Here is a 26692-nt window from a genome sequence, read left to right as displayed (position 1 = left end):
GGGTTTGATTTTTATCATACGATATTATTCATCCTTCACTATGGAAGTCAAAGTCCGTTAAATGTCATGAATGTGCTTATTAGACAAAGGACGAAGACAAACAAAAATCAGCATTTTAAAAGCTATATAATATAAACAAGAAGAATTTTGAATTTGTTAGAATTTTCTGATAGGTACATTAATTCCCATTAAACTTGATTCCATCATATTTGATTAAAGTACCACACTTCCTAGAAGCTCCAATGATTTCATGAAACTTTTATTGAAAAATCTAAATTTCAAATACCAGCAACATTTTGGAAAATGGATTCCTTGATAAAATTTAAAAATAAAAATTTTTTTAACCTATGGCTTGAAAGTCTCTTTTCATCTCTATATTGAAATGTTCGATTAAAATTCTGAAAAGAAATTCCATTTCTCGTGCAATTTTTTGAATGCATTTCCATTTTACATTTTTGATGAATATTTCAATAGTTTTTGCTTTGTGAAACTTCTTTGGCCATGATTTTGTCAAGTGTCGGTTTGTGTGCTCCGAAATATGCTACAAGAATTATCCAAATCTGGAAATAACTTTTTTATTTATTTATTTTTTATTGCTTAGATTGGTGATCGAGCTCACAGTCCACCTGGTGTTAAGTGGTTGCTGGAGCCCATAGACATCTACCACGTAAATGCGCCACCAACCTTGAGATATAAGTTCTAAGGTCTCAGTATAGTTACAACGGCTGCCCCACCCTTCAAACCGAAACGTATTCATGGAAGAAATAGGCGGGGTGGTGATACTTACCCGCACGGACTCACAAGAGGTCCTACCATCAGTAAGTACATTAAGGATCAAATCAATCTAGCGCACGGTTGTTCATTAGCATCGTGCAAGCCTCTTGTATAAGGTTTCATTTCGGGACCTCTTTTTCATTATTTTTCCTGTTTATTAGTAATTTTATTTAATGTTCGTATTTTTTAGTATTTCATATCAATTTAATATTTAATTTCAGAGTACATTTTCGAGCTATTTTCATCTATAGTATTCTTATCGTTAAGGTATTAGGAATGGTTGCACTTAAATATTTTGCCCCTGTAGCCTAAGATCGGTACGCACGCGTTACGAAGCTGGCGGTATACGAAGTATGATACCTCGACCAGAGAGAGATGACAGAACATGCGGTAACCCTTCAATTCTACACGACGATCACGACCACTTTGTCAAGAGTGGAAGGACTGAGAGGAATACCATCAGGTGGGCCGTATTCTCGTCTGCCTACAAGAGCAATAAAAAAAATTACAAGGTACTGTCTTAGCAAGCAACTACCCTACCAAGGTATTTCATAAACGCTGTGACAAAGTGACTATTAAAACAGATTTTGTTTATAATATTACGTTCCTAACATTTCTTATATCCAATCAAATATATTATGATAGCACACGGGTAGGTACCATCACCCTTCCTGCTTATGCCGTGAAACAGTAATTGCGTTTCGATTTGAAGGCCGAGGAAGCCGCTGTAGTAAAAAAGCTGAGACTTAGAACTCCATCCAACATGCCTTAAGGTGGGTGACGAAAATTACGTTGTACATGACTATGAGCTTTGGTAACCATTCAACACCAGTCGGGCCGGAGTTTTTCAAGCCTCCTAGACAATAAAATAAAAGATACCGTAAGATATTTAATGGGAGCGATGTTGACAAAATCTTCCAAATAAAATCCAAAGCGAACGATCATAGTTATTAATCGATCTAGGCATACAAGCGCTGTTTGCCTTACAGATGTTTGGATAGTGAACCAATTTCATTTGGCGTATAAGCGATGCACAAACATGTTTGATCTGATGCCGGCTGTAATGAATCTTTTGTTTTCGGACCGATCCTCACACTAAAAGGTTTGAATGTCCAAATCGAAAAATAGTGTGGAGCGAGTTTTTTTTGTTCTAGATGAGCCGCGTTCTTGTGGGCTCCCTGGTATTAAGTCGTCACTGAAGCTCTGTAAAACCATACTGTTAATAAGGCCATACATCTTGAGACAAATGATCGAAGTTTCAATTAATTTTATTGCTTAATGACCAACAAAGTCGATAAGTAATTCGCCAAACTGTTTATTTAGTGGAGAGCAGGAAGATTGCCAATAGCTAAGCGAGCGACACAAAGGAAGGCCTAACAGATAAGGTAGCTGGTTTTCGGATTTTTTTTGCCACTTTTCTATTTCAAATCGCAGGCTGCAGGGAATATCCTTAAGAAACTCAGCGTACTGATGCTGTGAGCTAAGCATCAATTCCAAGACTTCGACGAGCATTATAATCGGGGTTATAACTGTTGTTTCTATCAGAAATACTAGTGTCCGATAGTAATAAGATCGAGAGAAGACGATATGCAAATATTTGGTATGTGATCACTATTATTCTTGGAGAAGGCTTTTAATGCTAAAATTATTATTTATCAGTGAAATCATTCCATTTATTTCGTTAATTTTTGATACGTCTTGTACAATTTATTTAAGTTAAATTTTTTTAGGCGCGTTTATAGTAGCATTCGTTCGTCAACAAAAACTCGCGACATATTCGTTACCTATGGCTAGAGAGAAAAGACACAAGTTAGGAAGAGCGAGAATGGGAAAACAGACAAGGCGTCTCGCAAACCACCCGACCGTGGAGAGAGGGGAAGGACAAGGCGAGCTAGGTCCTTTCTCTTCTACATAGCATTCCTTATTACAAGAGAAATTTGATTTAGGGATGAGGAATAAAGAAAACCACAATACCGCAAAAAAAGTTTCACTTATTTCACGTGCACCAAGCTGCACGCGCACAATTATTCATATATTTGCATTACACTAAAAGCCGTGTAAGCAAAAACAGTGTCAAAAATGTATTCACACTTCCTTGGCATCCATTCCTAAGACTACAGATTTTTCATTTGAATGAATCAGTCTTACGTTATTTAAATTATTACTAATATAAATTTATTAGTATGTATACGATTTCACTCGCGTCTGTTTCTATATGCGGTTGCTATTTATTTCCAGAAGGAAATTTTTATTTATTTTAATATTATGTACGACAAAAGTTCGTGGAATGCTCTATTTACTAAAATGCATGTTTTAATAATAAATGGTGAGTACAATAGAAAAAATCTGGCAATATCCGCAATCGTGCTAAACGAAAATTTTCAAGATAATCATTGACCTGAATGACAGAACGCTGCATAGACAAACGTACATATCGCACATACGGTGCGATAACGTCACTTAAGCAAATTATGTAATTTTTCAGGAACAACGTTGGAAAATTCAACATCACTACATAGTATAAAACAAAGTCTCTTTCTCTATATCCCTGTGTGCTTAAATCTTTAAAACTATGCAACGGATTTTGTTGCGGTTTTTTTTAATAGATAGAATGATTGAAGAGGAAGGCTTATATGTATGATAACATCCATTAAACAGTGGAGAAATCAATAATAAATTACAGTTTCCGAAGCGAAGCGAGGGCGGGTCGGTAGCATTATTATATAATTCTTATATAGTTCTGCTAGACTATAGAAATAAAATGATAATATTGAAACTACAACTTTAAACTTCATCAGTAAAAGCAAAAATCTCTATCGTCTCAATAATAACTATTAAAAAATGTATTTTCTCATACTCAGTTCAATTTTAACAAAAAATTCATAAGACACTTTATAACACCATATGTGTGATATAAGTGAGTAGTGACAGAATTCGTGCCGTCGCGTCATCACATTGATCTACAAAGCGATAGCACCCTCTCAATAGTAGTACATTATTTTTATTTTATTATTATTTTATTATTTTTATTATTTTCCTCACAATACAGAACTAAAAAAATATAAAACACTATTTTGTTAAATTTCACGCTCTTCTGAATCCAAAAACCGTATCAATCTAAAACTGAACATGTAGATTGTTGTTATCGCTTTTCCATTGATATTTTCATGTTTCCCTATAACGATCTATTTTGATATTTTTTTTTTGAGACAGATAACGATAAAAAGCTTATTGAATTCGGTCCATTGGTTACGTGTCATTTTGTAACAATGTGTGATGAAGCATGATCCTTGATTTATTTGATTAGGCCAAGTATGTGACATCTTTTACATTGAGATTGATACCGAACTGATCATCAAAAACGGACGACCTAAGCACGAAAAATAATAAATGTAAATACATCCAAAATTTCTTATTAAGCCCAGTCAGTATACGATGGTGATCTTCCATGATGACAATAAAATTTCATTTAAAATAAATAAAGAGACAAATTATGAAACAAATCTGTTCGAACGGAAATTCGAACACGGGTTTCCCGCCCACGTTATTAAATCTCCATTTTCCGGCATAATTCCTTTATAGAAACGTCAGAAAGATAAATATTATTAGGCTCATGGCTGTCACAAGCCGCCGGGGAACAAACACACCGGTAGGTTCCGATCGAGTGAATGTGTCGAAACAATCACAATGAGCTGTTTGGGACAGATAGGCCGCTCAAAATAAACTTTTGTGTTTTGGAAAATTTTAGTCATCGAATTGAATTATAAGCATACTAGCTGTACTCGCCCGTTTCGCTGGGCATTTTATTGTCATTATCATTAGGGAGTCCAACGCTCATATAAATATTAGCCTATCCATTAAGTACATGTACTTTCTACATGGATACCGAGTTTCAAGTCAATCGGATGCACGGTTCAGTAGTTATAACGCAACATCCGTAAAAATCACTGTAGATTTATACACTAGTATAGGTTACGCCAAAGGAAAACAGTTAATAACTAAATTAATTTTCCAGAAAACTCCTTTTTATAACGATAAAAGCATATTTTTTCGAAGCTACGCTCGAACTGATAGGTGAGCTCACCTCAACCTGAGAGAATTGCTTCACAAAAACAGTGCTTCGGTGAATATACCACCGGATCGGAATCGCGAGCCACTGAGAAAGTCCGGCGAGAAACTCAGTGGATTATCAAACAATGACAATGTTTTCCATTAATTCTGCTGCTTGTACACGGCTATCTAATTGTTAAGTATGTGCTGCGAAACTTGCGTATTCGCTCATCATAGACAGTGAATTTTCCACAAAATATGAGTTACTGGTGGTAGGACCTTTAGTGGTCCGCACGGGTAGGTACCACCACTACGCATATTTCTGCCGTGAAGCAGTAATGCGTTTCGGCTTGAAGGGTAGGGCAGCCGTTGTAACTAACTATACTGAGACCTTAGAACTCATATCTCAAGGTGGGTGGCGCATTTACGTTGTAGATATCTATGGGCTCCAGTAACCATTTAACACCAGGTGGGCTTTGAACTCGTCCACCTATCTAAGCAATAAATAAATAAATTATAAGCCGTTACGCTTCGCTGTAAGATTATAAAAATATCTGAAATAAATAAATTAATTAACAGAAAGAAATCGCACGTCACCTCTTATTGGAATACTAGAAAGTTTATTATAACTGTCAACATGGACGTACAGAGTTGGTTAAGCTTGCAGCTATTGATTTTAAAAACCATTACAGAAGGCTTAACATATCGTCTTTTCGCCTTAAAAGTGTACAATTTCCAAAAATATTCGAAATTGAGTTAATATGCGGAATCATTTTTATCACCAGTATTTTTCTCATAAATGCTGTCACAAGAGCGTAGTTTAGCTATAGTTTTTTTTTTTTAGTTTATTGTACTTTATTTTGACTACCATTAAAAAAATGAGTACATAATTTTATCTTACTTTAAAAGACAGATAATGTAACTGATAAAAACTAAAAAATAAATGTTGCAAAGATGATTAATATTAAAAATATCATATTTTAAACCTTTTTAAACACTCTCCTGTAAAATTTAGTAAGTTTTAAGAATATCTATATATTAATACGTGAAGCAAAAACTTTGTATCCCTTTTTACGAAAATTGCGCGGATGGAGGAGTATGAAATTTTCCACACTTATAGAGAATATAGAGAAGAAGTGCACAATGCTAATATTTTTTTAAAATAATGCATAAAAGATACATTAAATCAATAAAGAAAACATTACACACACTACATACCATGTATTTGACGCACACATGCATGCATACTATTTATTGTCAAACTTTTGTTCTTGACGTCTGTTGTCAAATTGAGGATAGATTAAATATTGTTTGTCTTTGTTAATATTTTTATAGTGTAGTCTTGGCGAAACTTGTGATTATAGAAGTATAAAATACAATCATAATAGTGTACCAACTTACAATTCCAATTAATTATAGTCGAATTTCGACTACTGCGGGAACTCTAGTACAGTTTTAATGCGAGAAGACGATATAATCATTTGACAATGAATAGAGATTTTCTAATGTATTAATTTATTACAGAAAGAGTGTGTAACGTCGACGTCTAAAGTGATAAATCGCCATTTACAAATACCTATGTTATTTCAATGAATTCTTCAAAACAAAACAAACATTTACGAGAACTCGTAAAGTTGTTCGTAAAACATCTAAATCTTGTTCACATGCTAAAAGTATAAGACGACGGCCCGTTTGGAAAAAGAATAAACACGTGAAATTACACAGAAGAAAAATATCTTACGTATTGAAATTTTAAGTGTTACATTTTATGTGAATGCCTCTAATATATTTTTTTAAACACAATAACGTTCATTATTTGGATATGTATTTTGGACATTTTTTTTGTTTTGTTTTTTTTATTGCTTAGATGGGTGGACGAGCTCACAGCCCACTTGGTGTTAAGTGGTTACTGGAGCGCATAGACATCTACAACGTAAATGCGCCACCTACCTAGAGATATAAGTTCTAAGGTCTCAAGTATAGTTACAACGGCTACCCTACCCTTCAAATCGAAACGCATTACTGCTTCACGGCAGAATTAAGCAGGGTGGTGGTACCTACCCGTGTGGACTCACAAGAGGTCCTACCTAAACCATGTCTCCGAATAAAAAAATAAATATCTTTTACCGCCATGGCTTAGTAATAGTTTAAAAATGTATTAGTCTCTTATTTTAAATCGTTTTATTGATGTGTATTATTACAACTGGCGACGACTCTGTACCAGGACACAGTGTAGCAGTCACAAGTTCTATTTATGTGTCAGTACATAAATCAAGTTCCATTGAGGACTAACCGCATAAGACTACACATATCATGTACACAATGCTGTGTTTGTTCAAACGTCAAAGACAGCAACATGCTATCAGTGCTAACAGCCACTTTGGTCGTCCAAAAAAGAAAAATAGAAAATAATTTTATTAAATACCAAAAGCAGAATGTTATTTATTTTTATTCTTTTTTATTTATGAAACCAACAGTACAAAATAATCACATATCAGTAGAGAGTGAACAAGAGAAAAAAAAGAGAAATTTAGAAATTTAAGTTTACACAAAAAAAAAAACAGAAGCAACTCAATACGCACATATTATTATATACATCAACTTATACTATATAACTTAATAATACTCATCGGACTAAATCTATATATATGTTAACGGAAATGTATGTAATCCGTCATTGTATACAATTCCTAGGAAATGTATGTAATTAATTCCTAAAATCACACGGAAATGTGTGAAATAAATTATATTATACTTACACATTACACAATTCCTAGGAAATCTATACATTTCCTAAATAGCAATCGGAAATGTAAAACATTTAAGATATTGGTGGGTACGCGGGGACAGCGCGACGAGTCTTGCACTACGGTCAGTTGCCAACTTGCAATCCACTGGAACCGGCCAGGGATTTAAGAAGTGCCTTTGCATAAAAAACTGTGCTACATCAAGATGTCTGTGTTTTAAAAATAAAGTATTATGTACTTCCAAATGCCGTTCGAGCTTACCCTGCAAAAATAAATAGCTATATGGACTGACAAAGTATTATCATATAAAGATTTACTTTTATACTTTGACATTTATAATTACTTAATTATCAGACTGATTACTTGCCAAATGAAAATTTGATTTTATAAGAATAAATATAAGTTGATTTTGTGATACGTTAAAAGTTAACAGATAGTTGATTTTAGAAGTTTTAATTAGTAAGATAATATGAATATATTATTATTATTTTACGGTATGACTGTTACCCGATCGTCTCAATAAGTGTTATAATAAAAAAATATTATTAACAACGTGTTTGATTACAGAAAGCATTTACTTTATACATTTCCTAATACGATATTGGAATTATATACAATTCCGAGGAAATTTATACATTTCCTAGGATATCTATGCATTAAATAGTTTTTCAAACAATATTTTATACATTTCCTAAATAGTATCGGAATTGTACACATTTCCTAGGATTTGTATACAATTCCTTGATTTCATACATTTCCGGTAACATATATAAAAATTAATTGCTGTTCGTTAGTCTCGCTAAAACTAGAGAACGGCTGGACCGATTTGGCAAATTTTGGTCTTGAATTATTCGTGGAAATCCAGAGAAGGTTTAAAAGTTGAATAAAATATGAAAATGCTCGGAATTATATAAAAATAACAGTTTTGTTTTTCCTTCGATGTGTCCCCCGTTGGACGGATTCTTTTTGTTTGTTTTAAGTTTATTTTACACAAAAGTTTAGGTCTTTTATTTATGGATTGAAGCACTACGAAGTCTGCCGGGTTAGCTAGTCACCTTATAAATATTCCAAAATAGCTTTTCTTTATGTTACAAGTGACAAACATAACATGTCTTAGCACGCTGTGCAAAGCATATTATACTTTAACTCCTACATAATCAAGGTAAGTAGCACCAAAACATTGCAGTCTTTTGCGCAAAAAACAAAGTAAAAAAAAAACAATTGCAGCGATAGGTCGAGAGTTGCATCCAAAAATGTCTGTTGCTCTAAAACACCCTTTTCGAATCAACGAGATGCATTTCATGTTCACATTTACGATGGATTCAAAAGCCGGGACTTGCTTTGCCTAAATGCTAGGTCTTTTTTGTTTAAGCCATAAACACGGGAAAGACCTGCAAGTCTGTTTTTTAAAAGTCATGTTTATGTTTCTTAAAGTAAAATATGTTCAAAACTTTATCAAATAAAGTAACAAGAGTGTTAAGTTTATCTGTGCCAATATACCTGTCGATCATAATATAATAATGTAAGTGTGGAGGTCAACAAGATAGTGTTACATATCAAGCCCGTCGTGTGAGTCTTTTTAGAACTGCCTAAAACATTAACAAATATAACCCCGCAAATGTTCTATTTTTCTAAAATCTGCCGTGGGAATTCAAAGTTTTTTTACCTTCTCCTCTTAATATTATATCTACCATGTCATTGTGGAAATACAGGAAAAACGATCATAGAAAATAAAAAACAAATGCAAAAAAGTATGTAATGATTTATATATTTTATTTTTGCTTTTTAAATATTTCAATATTTTTTAAACTAGTATTTCGTCTTTGTGAATACTCTTGGTTGAGAACAAACATGACAGCGTTATTTAAATATTAGTGAAGCTACCAGTTTCTTTAAACCACTCCCGCGTCACCCTGTCATAAATGAATCGTACTGTTATAATATCCTTTTGTAATACTGTTAATGTGCTTAACAAGCAGCACATGTTATATTCTTTCATCACTTCACCAATTTGCTTAGACAAGCAGTATCCTCCTCCTCCTTCAGTCGATCGCTCATTGCTGAGCATCGTGATGCGCCCGCTTGTGACCTTTTTTTGTAATTTTTAGCCACTTATGTCGGTAAGTTGCACAGTGAAGTGCGTGGCTCAGTCTCATGTCCAGGTACTCAGACACTTGGTCACTCCATCTTTTTCGGCTACGACCTCCAGATCGTCTTCAACAAGCAATATAGAGTAATATAAAAACCGAGGCGGCCTCGTGGGCGTCAGTGTCATCATGTCAGTGCCAGTCTCGGTCATCGTGCCAGTCTGAGTCACTGTGCCAGTCTCAGTCATCGTGCCAGTCTCAGTCATCAGTATCTTTCTTAGTCTCAGTCAGTCACAGTCACAGTGCAGTAAAAGCCAGCTCAGTCATAAAGTTCAGTCGTTTCGCGTAGTATCAGAATATAATAGAAGAACTGAAACAGAGATGTTAATAAAATTTGAATTGTTTGAATAAAACTGCGTTGCAGAGAAGGACTTGTGTTTTTGAAAGAGACTGACGCTAACCGCCGCCTTACAGTACTATCCAATAGCCTATGTACTATTCTGATTAATAGACACGTAAATTGTGAAGTGTTTTCAAGATCAGTCTCGGACAATATTGCGGTTGTTTTATTTAAAAACATACACAAATAAATGCAGAAGAAAAAGGGGCTTACTATAACTGCAGTATGTTCGAGTTCACATCAACCCAATGAAACTACCCTTTCGATTCTGAGCTAAAACCAATATTGTATTCTATACAAAATAAAATGTCATAAACTAACACTGTGCCAACCCCAACTAGAGTAACAGGGGTAAGAAAAAAATAATAATATTTATTCCGTAGGTAATTCTAATTTCGGCGTTTTAGCGTTACAATAAGAAGGTTCTACGTATGAAATTCTTTCGTTCGGTGGCAGAATATCGTAATTTTCAACAAAGAAATGGTGAACCGAAGATCTTCTACGTGGTATAGTATGATATACATTATTATCTTCCATTATTTTTTTACTATCACAATTCAAAGGTAAAGGGGAAGGTAATTCATCATAAGAACCCATAAAAGATGAAGCACTGGTTAAGTCGCATGCCGATCTTGATAATCCAGCATTTGATTCTTTTTTTTTAACGAGCATAGGCCATTGTTGTTCTGTTCTAATTTCATGTGAACTTTTAACCTTCAATAACTCATTATTTTCATGCTGAAGTGTTTTAAATGCTAAATTTGAAACATCGCTTTTTGTTAAATGATTCGGTACAGTTTTATCATTGTTTTCGTTCACACCAGTGACTAAAATAGTTACAATAGCATCGTCCGAAAGCCTTTTTGAAGTTAAAGGCATATTTGTGTCATTAATTTCAGTGCCACTGTGATTATCTTTCGAGTCATCAATACGTTTTGAATTGCCTGAATCACTTAATATTGACACGTTTTCTATCATAGTTTTTTTTATAGATTCGCCTTTTATCTGTTCCGATATTTCATTTAAAAGTACAATGTCTTTTTGTTTTTTCAGTTCAAATTTTTTTCTCAATTCTTCAGATAACATTGACTGTAATGGATTTTTCGATGCATCTATTAACTGTAATGAGGACTGAGCCTCATTTAAATTTGCTAATGTATCAGTTTCATTCACTTTTAACAAAGATAATGTCGATGTACTGTGAATATGTATATCATAATTACTCATATCCTGTTTCAAAGATTTCAGTTTAACGTATTTTTCTGTTGTACTAGATATATTCTGTCCTATTGTTGTATCACCGACATTATTATCCGAGTTTGAAATAGCTGTTTCTTTTCTATTGTTTTTTAACTTGTAAATAGCTATACCAAGACAAATTATTATAATACACAATATGATTATAGTGATAGATATCAAGACAACTCCATAAATTGGTATATGTACTCCTTCCGGATCTGTAAAATGAAAAATTCCAATTAATACACTGTTGGGGTTATTTCAATTGAGATTTCTTGTTCACTATTAAGTGATTTAATAATATTACAATGAAGTAGCCCTGAACAACATATTTGAGCAGTTATCCCAATATAAGTGAGGCTTCTATTTAAAATTTCAAAATGGGAGAAAGTACTACCCTTGCTGTAAAAAAATTTTTTTGATAAAGTTTAAGAGGCTGTGGTCTGTACAACTACGTATAGTTGGTATAACTTTTTATTAGAGCTCTCCCTTTCCCGTGCCGCCGTCTCCTTTTGCGAGATGGTCATGCATCTCCTGCCAGGACTCGTCGCTACCGAGTATCGCAGTCACAACGGTCGGAAGCGACAAGTCCGGTTCTATTTTTGCAACGAGGACGCGGCGCTGCTCCGCGAAAGCGGGGCAGTACGCGAGCGTCTGCTCCGCCGTGTCCTCGTTACATCCACTTCAGTAGTGGCCTAGTGGCACTATGCTGTTGGCTTCCCCTGGGCAACGAGGTGCAGTTAGCGGCGGAAACAGCCCGTGAGCACCTGCGTCGCCTGGAAGGTGAGACGTCTTTGGTCTCGATTCACCCAGAGGACCAAGCAGATTACTTCGACGGTCCGTCGCCCGTATACCAGTTGGCGAGACCACGCCTCAAGCACGGCATGTTGAGATTGAAGCTTCCAAGTTTGAACTGCCGTCGCGGCAGAACGCGGACGCCTCTGATCACGAGGTGGGCCCCCTGAGCCGACGCTCTCCGGGCCCCGTGAAACAACAGGGTCTGAAATTTATCGAGCGCCACCTCCAGATCCGGTCTTCGGATCCTCCCGATGAAGAATGTCACCTCCGCGCAGGAAAGACGGGCAGACTCCCGCAAATCTTTCCCCCGGGCTACGACCAAAGTGTTGTCCGCGTAACAAAGTACCTTCAGACCCGGGAGAGGAGTACGAAGGGTACCCCGCAGGACGCAGTCGTAGCCGATGTTCCACAAGAGAGTGCCAAGGACTGTGGAACACCGCGCTCGACGGGGAAGCGGAGCACCGCCCCACAGTGTCCGGTGCACACGACTGACCTGTCCTCGAGGTAGGACCCGGTCAGCCGACGGAGATACGCAGGGTCGCCGTGATACTCCAGCGCTCGCTCGTTTACCGACCAGGGCAGGGTGTTGAACGCGTTGGCTATGTTCAGGGACACCGCCAACCCCTCCCCGGCTGACAGCCTCATCAGAGAGGGCGCGTACGCGCTTCACCGCGTCGACGGTCGAGCGGCCCTCTCTGAATCCGAACTGCTCTGCTGATAGATCGGGACCAACCCCTGTCAGGTGCTGGAAAATGCAGGCGGCCACCAACTGCGCCAGCCGTTTTCCCGCCTTGTCCAGCCACACGGTGGGGCGGTAAACTGCAGGTGAGTCCGTAGTCTCCTTTCTCAGCAGAACAAGTCTGTCCGTCTTCCACTGCTTCGGAAGCCGTCCCGCTTCGAGGCAGGCTTCAAAGAGCCGCACGAGCCGGTCCCCAAAGGCACTGAACGTCTAATCCCATACCCGACCGTGAACACCGTCAGTGCCGGGGGCCGCATCCTTCCTACGCATCCTCGACACGGCCGCACGGATAAGAAGTCCGGTGCATTTGTATCTAGCGATGCAACGGTGTTCGAATCATACCAATTTTTCTAATGAAATACGTACTAAACAAATCGTCTTCTCGCATTAAAACTGTATGATCTCAAAACTTACTAATTTTACAGGAGAGTGTTTTAAAGGTTTAACATGTGATATTTTTAATATTAATCATCTTCGCAACATTATTTTTTTTATTTTTTACCAGTTACACTATCTGTCTTTTAAAGTAAGATAAAATTATGTATTAATTTTGTTAATACTAGTCAAAACATTGGTAAATTAAAAAGAAAACTATAACTAAACTCGCTCTTTTGACAGTATTTATGATAAAAATATATACTTAGTCTGGCCATAAATACTGTTACAATTAAAAATAAACAAAATATTACATTTGAATTTGGAATCTGTCATTTTTATATGATTGCTCATTGAGTTTTGTCATTTTGGCGCCAATACATTATACAATATTTTGCGATATTAAAATGGAGTGGGGTGATAAAGAGAACCGAATCGCTGTGATTGCATTTTACAAAGTAGGTATGGAGCCAAATGCAATTTTTAAAACTCTCCATACGCTTGGTATTAGTAAAATGTTTGTGTACCGGGCTATTAATAGGTGCAATGAGACCTCCTCTGTTTGTGACAGAAAAAGATCTGGCCGCCCACGTAGTGTTCGTACGAAAAAGGTGGTCAAAGCAGTAAGGGAAAGAAATCGAAGAAATCCTGTCCGAAAGCAAAAGAGTTTATCTCGGGAAATGAAGATAGCACCTAGAACCATGTCGCGTATTTTAATAGATGACTTAGGACTTGCACGTACTGGTTATTTCTTAACTGATAATTTAAAAGAGAATAGGGTCGTAAAATCGAAATAACTATTGAAGCGGTACGCAAAGGGAGGTCATAGAAAAAATTTGTTTACGGATGAAAATTTTTTTACAATTGAGCAACATTTTAACAAACAAAATGACCGTATTTATGCTCAAAGCTCTAAGGAAGCTTCCCAATCAGTCGACAGAGTGGAACGTGGGCACTATCCGACTTCAGTGATGGTTTGGTGGGGTATTAGCTATGAAGGAGTGACTGAGCCATACTTTTGTGAAAAAGGTATCAAAACATCGGCACAAGTGTATCAAGATACCATTCTTGAGAAGGTACTGAAGCCCCTTAACAACACCATGTTCAATAATCAAGAATGGTCCTTCCAGCAAGACTCAGCGCCAGGTCATAAAGCTCGGTCTACGCAGTCTTGGTTGGAAACGAACGTTTCGGACTTCATCAGAGCTGAAGACTGGCCGTCGTCTAGTCCCGATCTTAATCAGCTGGATTATGATTTATGGTCAGTTTTAGAGAGTACGGCTTGCTCTAAACGCCATGATAATTTGGAGTCCCTAAAACAGTCCGTACGATTGGCAGTGAAAAATTTTCCCATGGAAAGAGTGCGTGCTTCTATTGATAACTGGCCTCAACGTTTAAAGGACTGTATTGCAGCCAATGGAGACCACTTCGAATAAGCTTTTTATACTTTAAATTGTTTTATATTTATGTATTAAACTAACACACTGTAAAAGTAATAAATGTTATTTGCAATAGATATTTTGTTTATTTTTAATTGTAACAGTATTTATGGCCAGACAATTTTTTTTTTAATGCTTAGATGCGTGGACGAGCTCTCAGCCCACCTGGTGTTAAGTGGTTACTGGAGTCCATAGACATCCACAACGTAAATGCGCCACCCACCTTGAGATATAAGTTCTAAGGTCTCAAGTATAGTTACAACGGCTGCCCCACCCTTCAAACCGAAACGCATTACTGCTTTACGGCAGAAATAGGCAGGGTGGTGGTACCTATCCGTGCGACCTCACAAGAGGTCCTACCACCAGTGCAAATACTGGTGATAATAATGATTCCGCATATTAACTCAATTTCGAAGTTTTTGGAAATTGCACACTTTTAATGCGAAAAGACGAAATGTTCGCGATTGCCTTCCACGGTGAAGGAATAACATAGTGTGATAAAACCATAACTCTTATGTCATTGAAATAAATATTCGTTATGGCAAGAATAAAGAACAACCAATACCAACTTTTTTGGTATTTGTGTTGTAATTAATCGTCAAAACTATCGAATAAATTCTCATTCTTAAGTACAAACCTGTCTTTTGCGTTTGTGCCTTCGTAGGTGATTTCGTAGAGCCCGTAATTTCAGAAACTCCGTTACGCACATTACTAAGAATTAAAATTAACAAATAAAACACATTCAGTTTGAAATCCATTTACGTGACGCCACCACACATTTGTATTATAAAATGACATGTTTTGACAAGTAATACTTAATTAAATTTGATTTAAGGAAAACTTGTCCTCGCATGTAACAATGTACTTCGGGAATAAATTTTGAACCTTATGTTTTATTCGCTTTAGAATGTATTTTGCATAAAATATATCATTAACGTTCACATTTCCTTGTGCAAATGATGATAATTACCGACTGTGACAGTACCACATACTATTTATTTATTCACCTTTTATGTAATGTTTCCTAATAAATTTATTTTTATTATGGAATTTTTACAAACTAATACATAAAATATTTTTATTTCCACGATGAATGTATAGTAGACTAGCGACCCGCCCTCGCTTCGCTTCGGAAACATTAAAACACAAATGAAACCAAAAAAAAAAAAATTTTTTTTTAAAAAAGTAGCCTATGTTCATCAGGGACAATGTCGGCTTCTAATGGAAAAATAATTATTCAAATCGGTCCAGTAGTTTCGGAGCCTATTCGAAACAAACAAACAAACAAATCTTTCCTCTTTATAATATTAGTATAGATATAGATATAGGGTACTAAAATTTACAGTAAATTCTGTAATTTTTTAGACTTTTGTGAGGACTTATTTATTGGTGGCTGCTAGAAATTCTACAGAAGTCGAAGAGGGCCGGCCAGAAATGCCCTCGCTCTGGTAATCGGTGTGGCACCAAAGTATCGGAATGGAGACCTCGTACTGGATGTCGTGACGGGGGCAGAAAACCAATAAAGTGGACCGACAATCTGGTCAAAATAGCTAGTAAGGACTACGAAAAGCAAGATACCGAAAAGAATGGAATACATATGAAAGACCTATGCTCAGCATTGGGTGGACACAAGTTGAACAGGAAGAAGAAGCAAGTCAAAGAGTCACGCTATTCTGCCGTGAAGCAAGCAAAATCCTATCTAATAGATAATAGGGGGTAATATATCTACAGTAGCCGTTACCGCATAGTCAAAGTGTCAGTATACTATCCCGTAGAAATTATATTATGTTTTTTCGGGATAAAAGATAGCCTAAGTCCCTATTCTGACTTATCATTATTAACAAACAAACCACTTTCACATACACATATGCAGGTGCAGATAAAATAGTTGAGCACTATCTACTATTTATTTTACTTTATTATTACAAAGTAGTTGAGTAAATGCAGTGCATTAAATTATTATAAGTGGCTGATGGCCGAGGTTATAGTGGAATTTTGACCAGTGAGCAAAGATTACTTAAAAGTCAATTGTGATTTTAAATTAAATTCTTCTTCTTCTTTGTCATATAACTTTTGTAAGAGCGGTCGTGGTCGTCATTCAGTATCATTGCTGTGGGCAACATGTGAGTTACATTAATGATACTAAAAAAGAACATCAAAATGTTATTGTTACGCCGGTAGGAGTAAAGCCATCTATCGCCAAATAGTCGAACGAATATCGAAGAATCTAGTAGTATCCAGAACGCTCGAGAAGTGCACCGCCATCTATTGTTAGAAAGCGGAAACACACAATACTAGACTTTTGTGGAATATTCTCGACGATTCTAGGGATTTTGTCTCGACTATAAAACGGTTTCAGAGATGGCACGTAGTTAGTAAAACTAGTAATCGGATCTACTCGAAGCGAAACAGCGAACGGATCACCTGAAGCGAAGCGGAACACGCCAATTGAGAGTTTTAAAGTGTTTTAAGTGTTGCATAAAGTTTTTAAATGTACTTTGGTGGAGTTTTATTTAACCCGAACCCCAGCGTATAACATTATATTATTATTATCTTTTTTTTTTTTTTTTTTTTTTTTTTTTTTTTTTTTTTTTTTTTTTTTTTTTTTTTTTTTTTTTTTTTTTTATGATTGAAGGATTACTGGTGGCCCGGAGGCCTTTCCAGTTTCACCAGGACAGGTGGGCGAGCAAAGGCTCAGCCAGGAGGGGTGGGATTTGCTAACAGCTGCCAGCTGCCCGAGCACCTCCGAAGGAGACCTAACAACTCAAGAGTAGCTGCTTCGCGAATGAATCTACTACCGGATCGGAATCGCGACCCGCTGAGAAGATCCGGCGAGAAACTCAGCGAGCTGATTCATGGGTTAGGTTGCACGGCGAACTCTTTGTCGAGTTCGACGAGTACGGTTACCGAGGTCCCTAAGCCTGCTCCTAGAGCTGAAGGCGTCTAGTGCAAAGGTTATTGGATCTGATGGATCCGTAAGGACGTGTCTAGGGCGTCGACGGTGACTGGCTCCTGCATGATCAGGATTCGGGGAGTAGTCAGCGGCGGCTACGATAAGGCGATTATCATGACGCATAGCCTTATCGAAGTACCGTTCCGACGCTGACTTCATGTTTTTCTGTATAGATTCGAGGCCCAGGTCGTCGTGTAGGTCAACGTTCCTCACGAACCACGGAGCTCCGACGGCTAACCTGCAAAAGCGGGATTGTAGAGATTGAAGGGTGTCTATGTGTGTGCGGGCCGCGTGAGCGAACACCACACTCGCGTAAGTCATGACGGGCCTTATGCAAGTTTTGTAAAGTGTCACCTTGTTCCGAAGGGACATTTTACTCCGCTTACAGATCATGGGGTAGAGTCTACCGAGAATAAACGCGGCACGGTCACGGACTGATTTTATATGCGGGCGGAATGTCATCGATGCATCCTGGGTAACGCCCAGGTACTTGACCTTCCTGGCCCAGGGTATGGATTGACTAAAGAGAGTAATCGGGGGTGTGAAATTCCTCCTCCTAATACGGGAGGAAATCCGTGTGGAGCTTCCCCTCTGAAATAGCACCGCAGTACTTTTCGCTGGGTTGATGTCTATGCGCCATTTTCGGAACCACTGTCCTAGGGCTAGGGCTGCGCTCTGAAGCTTCTTCGCGATTAGGGACTTGTTTCTACTGGAATAGTAAACAGTCGTGTCGTCGGCGAATAAAGCTAAACGGGTCGGCGGCGACTGGGGAATATCGTTAACGAATAAGCTAAATAGGAGGGGTGAAAGGACAGAGCCTTGCGGGACTCCAGCTGTGAGAGGTCGTGGGGAGGAGCGTGTTCCCTCGACTCGATATCGAAAAGAGCGGTTCGACAAGAAGTCCCGTATGATGAGCACGAGACTATCCGGCACACCCATGTTGAATAGTTTGAAAATCAAACCGTTGTGCCAGACTTTGTCGAACGCTTTTGCGACGTCGAAGAAGAGAGCTCCCGTGTATAACGGTTTTGGTCGATTAAGCCCCACAAGAATGTGCTCCGTGAGGCGGTGCACCTGTTGAACGCATGAGTGATTTGTACGGAATCCGAATTGTTCATCGATGAGAATGCCCTTGGATGAGACGAAGTCTCTGAGGCGTTTGTAGAGCAGACGCTCATACAGTTTGCCTAGAGACATGAGGAGGCTAATCGGGCGGTAGCTCGTCGGATGATTTTTTGGTTTACCGGTTTTATGTATGCCGATAACGTCCGCTTCTTTCCACACCGCGGGAAAGATACAGTTCGCCATAGCGGCATTGAAAATAGATGCCAACATCACGATGAGTTGGACGGGTAGAAGTTTAATAACGCGGTTGGATATACCGTCGGAACCGGGAGCCTTGCGAGGACGTAGGTCTTTGATCAAGTCCTTAACTTCCATCGGGGTGACGGGTGGTAACGCATCCGAGGGTGGCAAGGAGACTCTGCGTTCTACCTCACTGTCTACTAATTCTACATGAACAGGGTCCACGGATTGAGTGCTGGGCGTGCACTGGGTTTGCAATGTTTCGGCCAGCAACTCTGCTTTTTCGTCATCATCAAACGCCGCGAGTCGGCCTGAGGGGCCTACGAGGGGAGGCATAGTTACTACCGTATCCGATTTGAGAGTACGAGCTAAGCGGTAGTAAGACCTTTGGGAGGGCGCGAGTCCTTCTAAGAAATCAGACCATCTGGTATCTCGGATTTCGGCGATGCGAGACTTTACGTCGCGTTGTAGGGCACGCATTCGAATACGATTTTCCGCGGTAGGATACCTGTCGTAGGCGCGTATCGAGGCGTTCTTAGCTCTAAGGAGTTCCCTAATATCATCGGACAATTTGAAGCGGTGAAGGAAGTCCTCCGCTACAACTTGTTTCGATGATCTATCTAATGTTGAGGTGATGTGTGACGTTAAGATGTCTATGGCTTCAGCGGTATCCTGAGGAGACGGGGTAGAGTCCGGGTTAAACGGGAGCGATGGTGGATCAGATTCAGCCAGGCTGATGCCCAGCGTGTGCCAATCCACCACAGTCCTCGTGACGGGAACGGAGTCGGGAGCGCGACCGAGCTTCATAACGACGGGACGGTGGTCTGAATCTAACTCTGAAACTACTTCGATCGAGTGTAAGCTCAGGGTTACGTTTTTTAATAACGCTATGTCGAGTATATCCGGGCGATGCGCGATATTTAGCGGGTAGTGAGTCGGTGTTAGCGGAGCGACGATATCGAAGGCGAGATCATCGACTAACGCGTCAAGCCGCCTGCCATTCGGGGTTGTGGTGTGTGAGTTCCACCTGATGTGTTTACAATTTAGGTCGCCCGCCAGAATGACAGAGCTCCCCATGCCGAGCAGCGCCTCGATATCACTGCTTAGAACGATCTTATCCGGTGGAAGATAAACGGACGCGATAACGATCGGCGCGTGTCCCGTCAGTGAGATTCGGCACACTGATGCTTCGATATTAGCGAGCGCGGGAGGATCGAGCGGGATTTATTATTATCTATGACGCGATGAAATCCTTGCAGTTTTCTTAATCGTAGAGTCTCCCAGCGTACTTAACCTCAGAACTCACTCACAAAGTACAACTTTGTAAAGGAAGTCAACGTTATGAAAGCAAAACTTCAAAATAACGAAGGCTTTCATTAAAGTGCGTCGTCTAACATTTTCAAAGAGCTCTATCCAATCTTCACACAGTAAACCGACCTTACACGTGCAAGAAAACTTTTATAATAAAATGATCCTGGCAAACTTTCAGACACGCAATATTAAAAATAAAACTGAAAACATTTTTAAAAGTCGTCGTGGCCTAGAGGTTAAGACGACCGGTGCATTCGTGTTGAAGCGATGCAGCGGTGTTCGAAACCCAGGCGGGTCCCAGTTTTTCTAATGAAATACATACTCAACAAATGCTCACGATTGACTTTCACTGTGAAGGAATAACGTCATGTAATAAAAATCAAACCCGCAAAATTATAATTTGCGTAATTACTGGGGTTAGGACCTCTTGTGAGTCCGTGCGGGTAGGTATCACCACCCTACCTATTTCGGCCGCTTGTAAGTCCGTGCGGGTAGGTATCACCACCCTACCTATTTCGGCCGCGAAGCAGTAAAGCACTTCGGTTTGAAGGGTGGGACAGCTATTATACTGTTTTTAATTTTGGAATGGCTCCAAGTCAGGGACAGGTTTATAACTTTTGCAACTGAGTAAGAAGCCTCCTGGGGCGAATGGCAACATTTCTACAGCAAACAGCGGCAACACCGTGAAATGCTCAGAAAGACCAGACCGTCTCTATTCGTCTTTGTCTACTGCCATCACTAGCTCTAATCCTAAGGGAGATACATTGTAAAATATCCCTTAACAGTGACTACGGGCTCCTGTTACAACTCCACGTCAGGTGACATGTAACTAAGCACATAAATCAAAGCGCTAAACCGCTTCTAGTTTCAGAGTCAACACCGTTGCTATAATTATTAATCAAAAACTAGTTAATCTATGTATACATAAAAATGAATTGCTGTTCGTTAGTATCGCTAAAACTCGTGAGCGGCTGGACCGATTTAGCTAATTTTGATCTTGAATTATTTGTGGAAGTCCAACGAAGGTTTAAAAGGTAGATAAATATGAAAATGCTCGGAATTAAATAAAAATAACAAATTTGTTTTCCCTTTGATGTGTCCCCCGTCGGACGGATTCTTTTTGTTTGTTTTAAGTTTATCTTACACAAAAGTTTAGGTCTTTTGTTTATCGATTGAGGCACTACGAAGTCTGTCGGGTCAGCTAGTAACTTATATTTGTGGTAGTTCAAATAAAAGCCTTTTGAATATTTTTTTAAGGGTAAGACATACGTCATTAAAGTTTATAAACATGCAGTTCGTAGTTGCAACCTTCGTTTTCTTATCATCATCTTTTGCACGGCTTCAATTCAATTAGGGCTTAAACTTTGAGGTCGTTTGAAAACTGATACACTTTCTATTGCTTCTCAATGTGCATATATATGTCACAGTTATACTGTTTCATTTTAGTATTGTCAGCTTTGCTATTCACTATGTGTGAATAGGGTTGTGGAAATAACTAAGAATACTGAATAATTAATATTCCCAAGTTTATCGTAAAGAAAGCAGAGTATGATCCAGATATTCTGTAAAATAGAAATCATAATTTTGATTCTACAACCCTAATAATAAATTATTAATTTTATTCCTTAAAGTATTTTTTTTTTAAATTTAATCCGATTCAAATTGGAGCACATACTTGTGATGGCGCAGAATAATGACTGCAAAGTTTCATCGGAATATAATAAATTGTATACAACATTTTTGAATTATATTAATAATATTTAGGATGTTAGTTGAAATTACATTGGGCTTATAGATATTCTACTAGGTGTTTCTCCAATTACAGACAAAGTTACATCTCTTTTGATCGTGTGTTAGCTCAGAATATCATCACCACGTCAACTCACGCAGCTGTCGTAAATGGCGACTAAGGTATTCACTAGAGAATTCTCAGCAACATTCGTTGAGTATTTATTCAGCATGTTTCGATCGCCAACCAACGTTTAGGATGTTGTGAGCCAATATCGATGGCTATTACCACCCTACGTATTTCCACGGCGAAGAAGTTGTGTTTCGGTTTGAAGGCTTGGACAATTATTAGAGCAATACATTAGAGAATTCGATCCACACGTTTCGATTATAAGATAAGATTAATACGCTTAATGAAACTGCTTAATACCAGGTAGTAGGGCGTTTTGTGAACTCACACGGGTATATACCACTGTAGTGTGTAACCATTCAAGTATGTAAACAGCCTTATATAAAGTGCTTCTTCAGCACTACTGTCTTACTGTCTTGTAACTAAATACACCTTTTTACAGAATAAGCCGACCCTTCAAACTGAATGGACCTATTATTTCAATTCTTCTAATCCATCGTGACCAGACCACACCACACTACCACTCTTCCTGTTTCTGCTTTGAAGCAGTAATGCGTTTTAATTTGATTGGGTCAGGCAGCCGTTGTACTCTGAAAACTAAGACTTTCTAAGTCTCAAGTCTCAAGGTGGGTGACGGCATTATCGTGATTGATGTCTATGGGTAGGTCACCTTTCCATATACGGGATTAAAAAAACCACAAACACATATATTAATAATAAACAAAAAAAGGAAAATTTTCAAATTCACTAAACTATTCTGTAAAATGTTAAAATATAAAATAGGACTTTAATTTAATATTGATTAATAGTTTTGTAAACAAATAGTCTTAACAATAAGAGTTTCATTCAATCAAGAGTCAAGAGGCCTCGATAGAAACTTATCCATAACAACTATTCAAGTTTGTTTTCAAAAGGAGTAAAATAAATTGATTCTTGCCAACTTACAGACTGAAGGCAGTTATTTGCGACACCCGAAATACGTTTAATCAAAGGTAAACTGTGCACTGCAGCCCACAGAATTTGCATTCAGAATTCCAATACAATACAAAGTTAAATAATAAATAATCCAATTCGTAACACAAAGTCGCACGAGTTAGTTTATCCTAACACAATTCACTTTCGAAAGACGAAAAGTTGAATTCAACTTAGGTTGCACGTAGAAAAAGGCCAAACAAAGAGAAATTCTAATTTACAGTTAATGTAAACGAATCCGTAGCAGAATGAATGCGGGTTGGCGATGTCACCCCGTTTTGTTCGCTCAAAGAATAGCTTCAGGAGAATTTAATGAAAGTTAATAATAACGTAGGAACTATTTCCGTTGACGATAGGAAATTCGATTTACTGTAATTTTGTATAGGAGACATTTTGCGTTACACCAACTTCGTACTAATACAAATAAATTTAGAATATTTACAAAATAGTTCGTTCGTAGTACGTTCATTAGCCAATAGAATTGAGTTTTCAAAAGATTAACGGGGCAGACATCCACCATAAAATTTGCTATTGAAATTCTTTTAACAATTTTTTTGGATTAACCAATTTTGGTGCTGGAGTCATGGTCCAGACGGCTGGCCGATCCTTCGGCTGGTCGTAGGACCGTCGAGGCGATTCGCCCGGTTCTTGTGAATTGGGTGAATCGTGACAGAGGACGCCTCACTTTCCGGCTCACGCAGGTGCTCACAGGGCATGGTTGCTTCGGTGAGTTCCTGCACCGGATCAGAGCCGAGCTGACGGCAGAGTGCCACCATTGTGGTTGCAACTTGGACACGGCGGAGCACACGCTCGTCGCCTGCCCCGCATGGGAGGGGTGGCGCCGTGTCCTTGTCGCAAAAATAGGAAACGACTTGTCGTTGCCGGGTGTTGTGGCATCAATGCTCGGTGACGACGAGTCGTGGAAGGCGATGCTCGACTTCTGCGAGTGCACCATCTCGCAGAAGGAGGCGGCGGGGCGCGTGCGGGACGCGCAGGCCCGCCGCCGTCGAGCGAGGGCCAGGGAGGCGGATTTCGCCCAAGCCCTGGCCCTCTAAGTGTTTCGGGTCTCTCTCACATGTCGGCCTGGGGACCGGCGAAGGGGACCTAAGAAGACGACGTGCAAGCTGCTCTGCACGCGTTTTATGCAAGAGCGTCCGGGTGATGGAAGGCCGGCTATCCTCAGCCCACGCTGGTTCTGACCCAGCGGGGTATTCCGAGGGTAGACCATTCTAACCGGCGCCATCTAGGCGGGCTTCGGATAGCCTGCCGACCGAGAGGACTGGTGGTTGTGGCGCCGACGACCGCCAGTCCGGCGTCCCGAGGGGGAGGGTGATGGGAGAGATGTGCTCCCCACTAAACGCTTCACTTTCCCCCCTTTGCCTTTTCATGAGTTCTGTCTCATGCGAGGTTTGGATGCTGGTTGTTGAGCGACAGGAGGTTTTAGTCGGTTCAACTCCGACATGCCCCGCCCTCCATCCCCAGTGGAGGGAGGAAGTCCGGTGATTTCCTCCTGAGAAAAAAAAAAAAAAAAAAAAAAAACAATTTTGGTACAAACTAAAATGCGCGATCGCTTCATGACAGAATGGTGCACGGAGACCTTAGAACTTATATCTCAAGGTGGGTGGCGCATTTATGTTGTAGATTTCTATGGGCTCTAGTAACCACTTAATAACAGATGAGCTGTGAGCTCGTCCAACCATCTAAGCAATAAAAAAAAATACTAGTTTGCCAAATGCTCTACTGCATTTATTACATAAAAACAAAAAAACATTATAATGAGTATTGTTAATTATTGTAGGATAACTATTGTCTACAGAGATATACTCGCCTAAGAGAAGGAATTTTCCGCTGCCCAGTCACAGAAAAAGTACATTTACGTAGAAGAAGTTTGTTGCTGAATTACTACCCCTTTTTTTTAAACTTTACTATCGAAATGCTTTAATAGCCAAGTGCTATGAAGCTGTCAATATTTGCTCTGCCAAAAAAAAGAAGTTGAATTTCACAAATCTGTATTTTGTCAAACAGAGATTTCGGGACTAGGAATTTGAATAGATTTATAAAAGGTTGGGGAAAAAGTCTTTTCGCATTATAGTATGTATGAACTTATAATAAGATCACTTTGGCTACTATTACTATTACTACTATTTACTACTATATTATTTTATCTGGCAGAAGGGTGTGGTTTTTCATCATGATAACAGCTAAAAATTAAGAGAGCTTAGCTGGGAAGTGTTAGTGCATCCGCCGTATAGTCCTGACCTTGCACCTTCAGATTTCCACCTCATTCGGTCTCTTCAGAATTCTTTAGGCAGTGTCAGGTTAACATCACGAGAGGACTGCCGAAACCAATTGTCGCGGTATTTTGATCAGAAGCCCCAAAATTTCTATAGGAATGGGATCATGTGCCTATCTACAAGATGGCAAAAAGTTATCGATCAAATTGGTACCTGCATACTTTAGTTAAATGTAAATAAACTATATTAAAAAATGTTGTGAATTTTCTTAAAAAATGCGAAGTAACTTTTTCCCCAACCTATTTTAAAAGCAAATCGTTACCACGGTAAGCTATAGCAGCTCAACATATTAAGAGAGGGTAATTTTTCTTTCGGTCTTCTATGGCTTTTTTTTAAATCCTTCTTTTTATACAGCTCGTTATTTCGTGATGAATAGCTAAAAATGTTTTCTCGCAAAACCAATAATTGACTTACTCAATATCTTCTCAAGTTATAAAACAATAGTCATTTACTAAACTAAAAACAATTATATCGAAACTTCATATTATTATATTTGTGTTTTCTTCGGCTTTTGCGAGTGAATCGTGGATTGTAATTGAAACTGCTTTTGCGTTTTGATCTTGGTCACAATGCTCCGTAACCATGGAAACTATAAGTATTCGAAACGACAGAAATGAATAATAAACGCGAGATACAATCGTAAAAGGATTTTAATTGTCATTAATGGACTCACAATCGAGAACCGAGCTACATTTTGCTTACGTTACCGTCTTACTCAAGTGTGACGATATTCCATTTTCATTCATTCATTTTCGAGAAATATCCCCTTCCACATTGTAAATTTTAGTGATTTTTAATTTAAGTATTATCTACCAGAAGCATTTCTTCAGCTTCTAGAATAAAGCAGTAGCTGGAAAAACTCAGAGTGTACCTACCTGTTGGATCAAAGTCACAGACTCTATTATCATATAAGATTTTCGGACTTCATGTCACAATTCAAATCGATCGATCGATCGATTATATCACCTTTTTTTTTCTTCATTAGATCGGTGGACGAGCTCACAGCCCGCCCACCTGGTGTTAAGTGGTTACTGGAGCCCATAGACATCTACAACGTAAATGCGCCACCCACCTTGAGATATAAGTTCCAAGGTATCGAGTATAGTTACAACGGCTGCCCCACCCTTCAAACCGAAACGCATTACTGCTTCACGGCAGAAATAGGTGGGGTGGTGGTACCCACCCGTGCGGACTCACAAGAGGTCCTACCACCGCTTTATATTAAAGATTCAATTGAAGTATCACCGGCGAAATCGACACACGAATTTTGCATTGAATCAAAATAGACTATCATAAAATTTATTTGCCATTGAATATTACGTCGCAATATGTACGTCACTAACGTTTCCAT

The 26692-nt window shown here is 38.7% G+C and overlaps 1 protein-coding gene across 3 annotated transcripts in view; it reads right to left on the bottom strand.

Annotated features, from left to right (window-relative positions):
• NGR-A14 (neuropeptide receptor A14) overlaps window positions 1-26692 on the bottom strand; it is an 83294-nt gene that overhangs the window by 27103 nt on the left and 29499 nt on the right. Inside the window, exon 1 of one of the 3 annotated variants that reach the window (XM_021348562.3) lies at window positions 346-1084. The gene's annotated coding sequence lies outside the window, so the exon portion shown is untranslated. 3 annotated transcript variants of the gene reach the window in all.

This window comes from Bombyx mori, chromosome 3, assembly GCF_030269925.1.
Source record: "Bombyx mori chromosome 3, ASM3026992v2".
Taxonomy (NCBI): domain Eukaryota; kingdom Metazoa; phylum Arthropoda; class Insecta; order Lepidoptera; family Bombycidae; genus Bombyx; species Bombyx mori.
The sequence above is the reverse complement of the archived record's forward strand: the minus strand, read 5'-3'. Positions and strand labels throughout refer to the sequence as shown.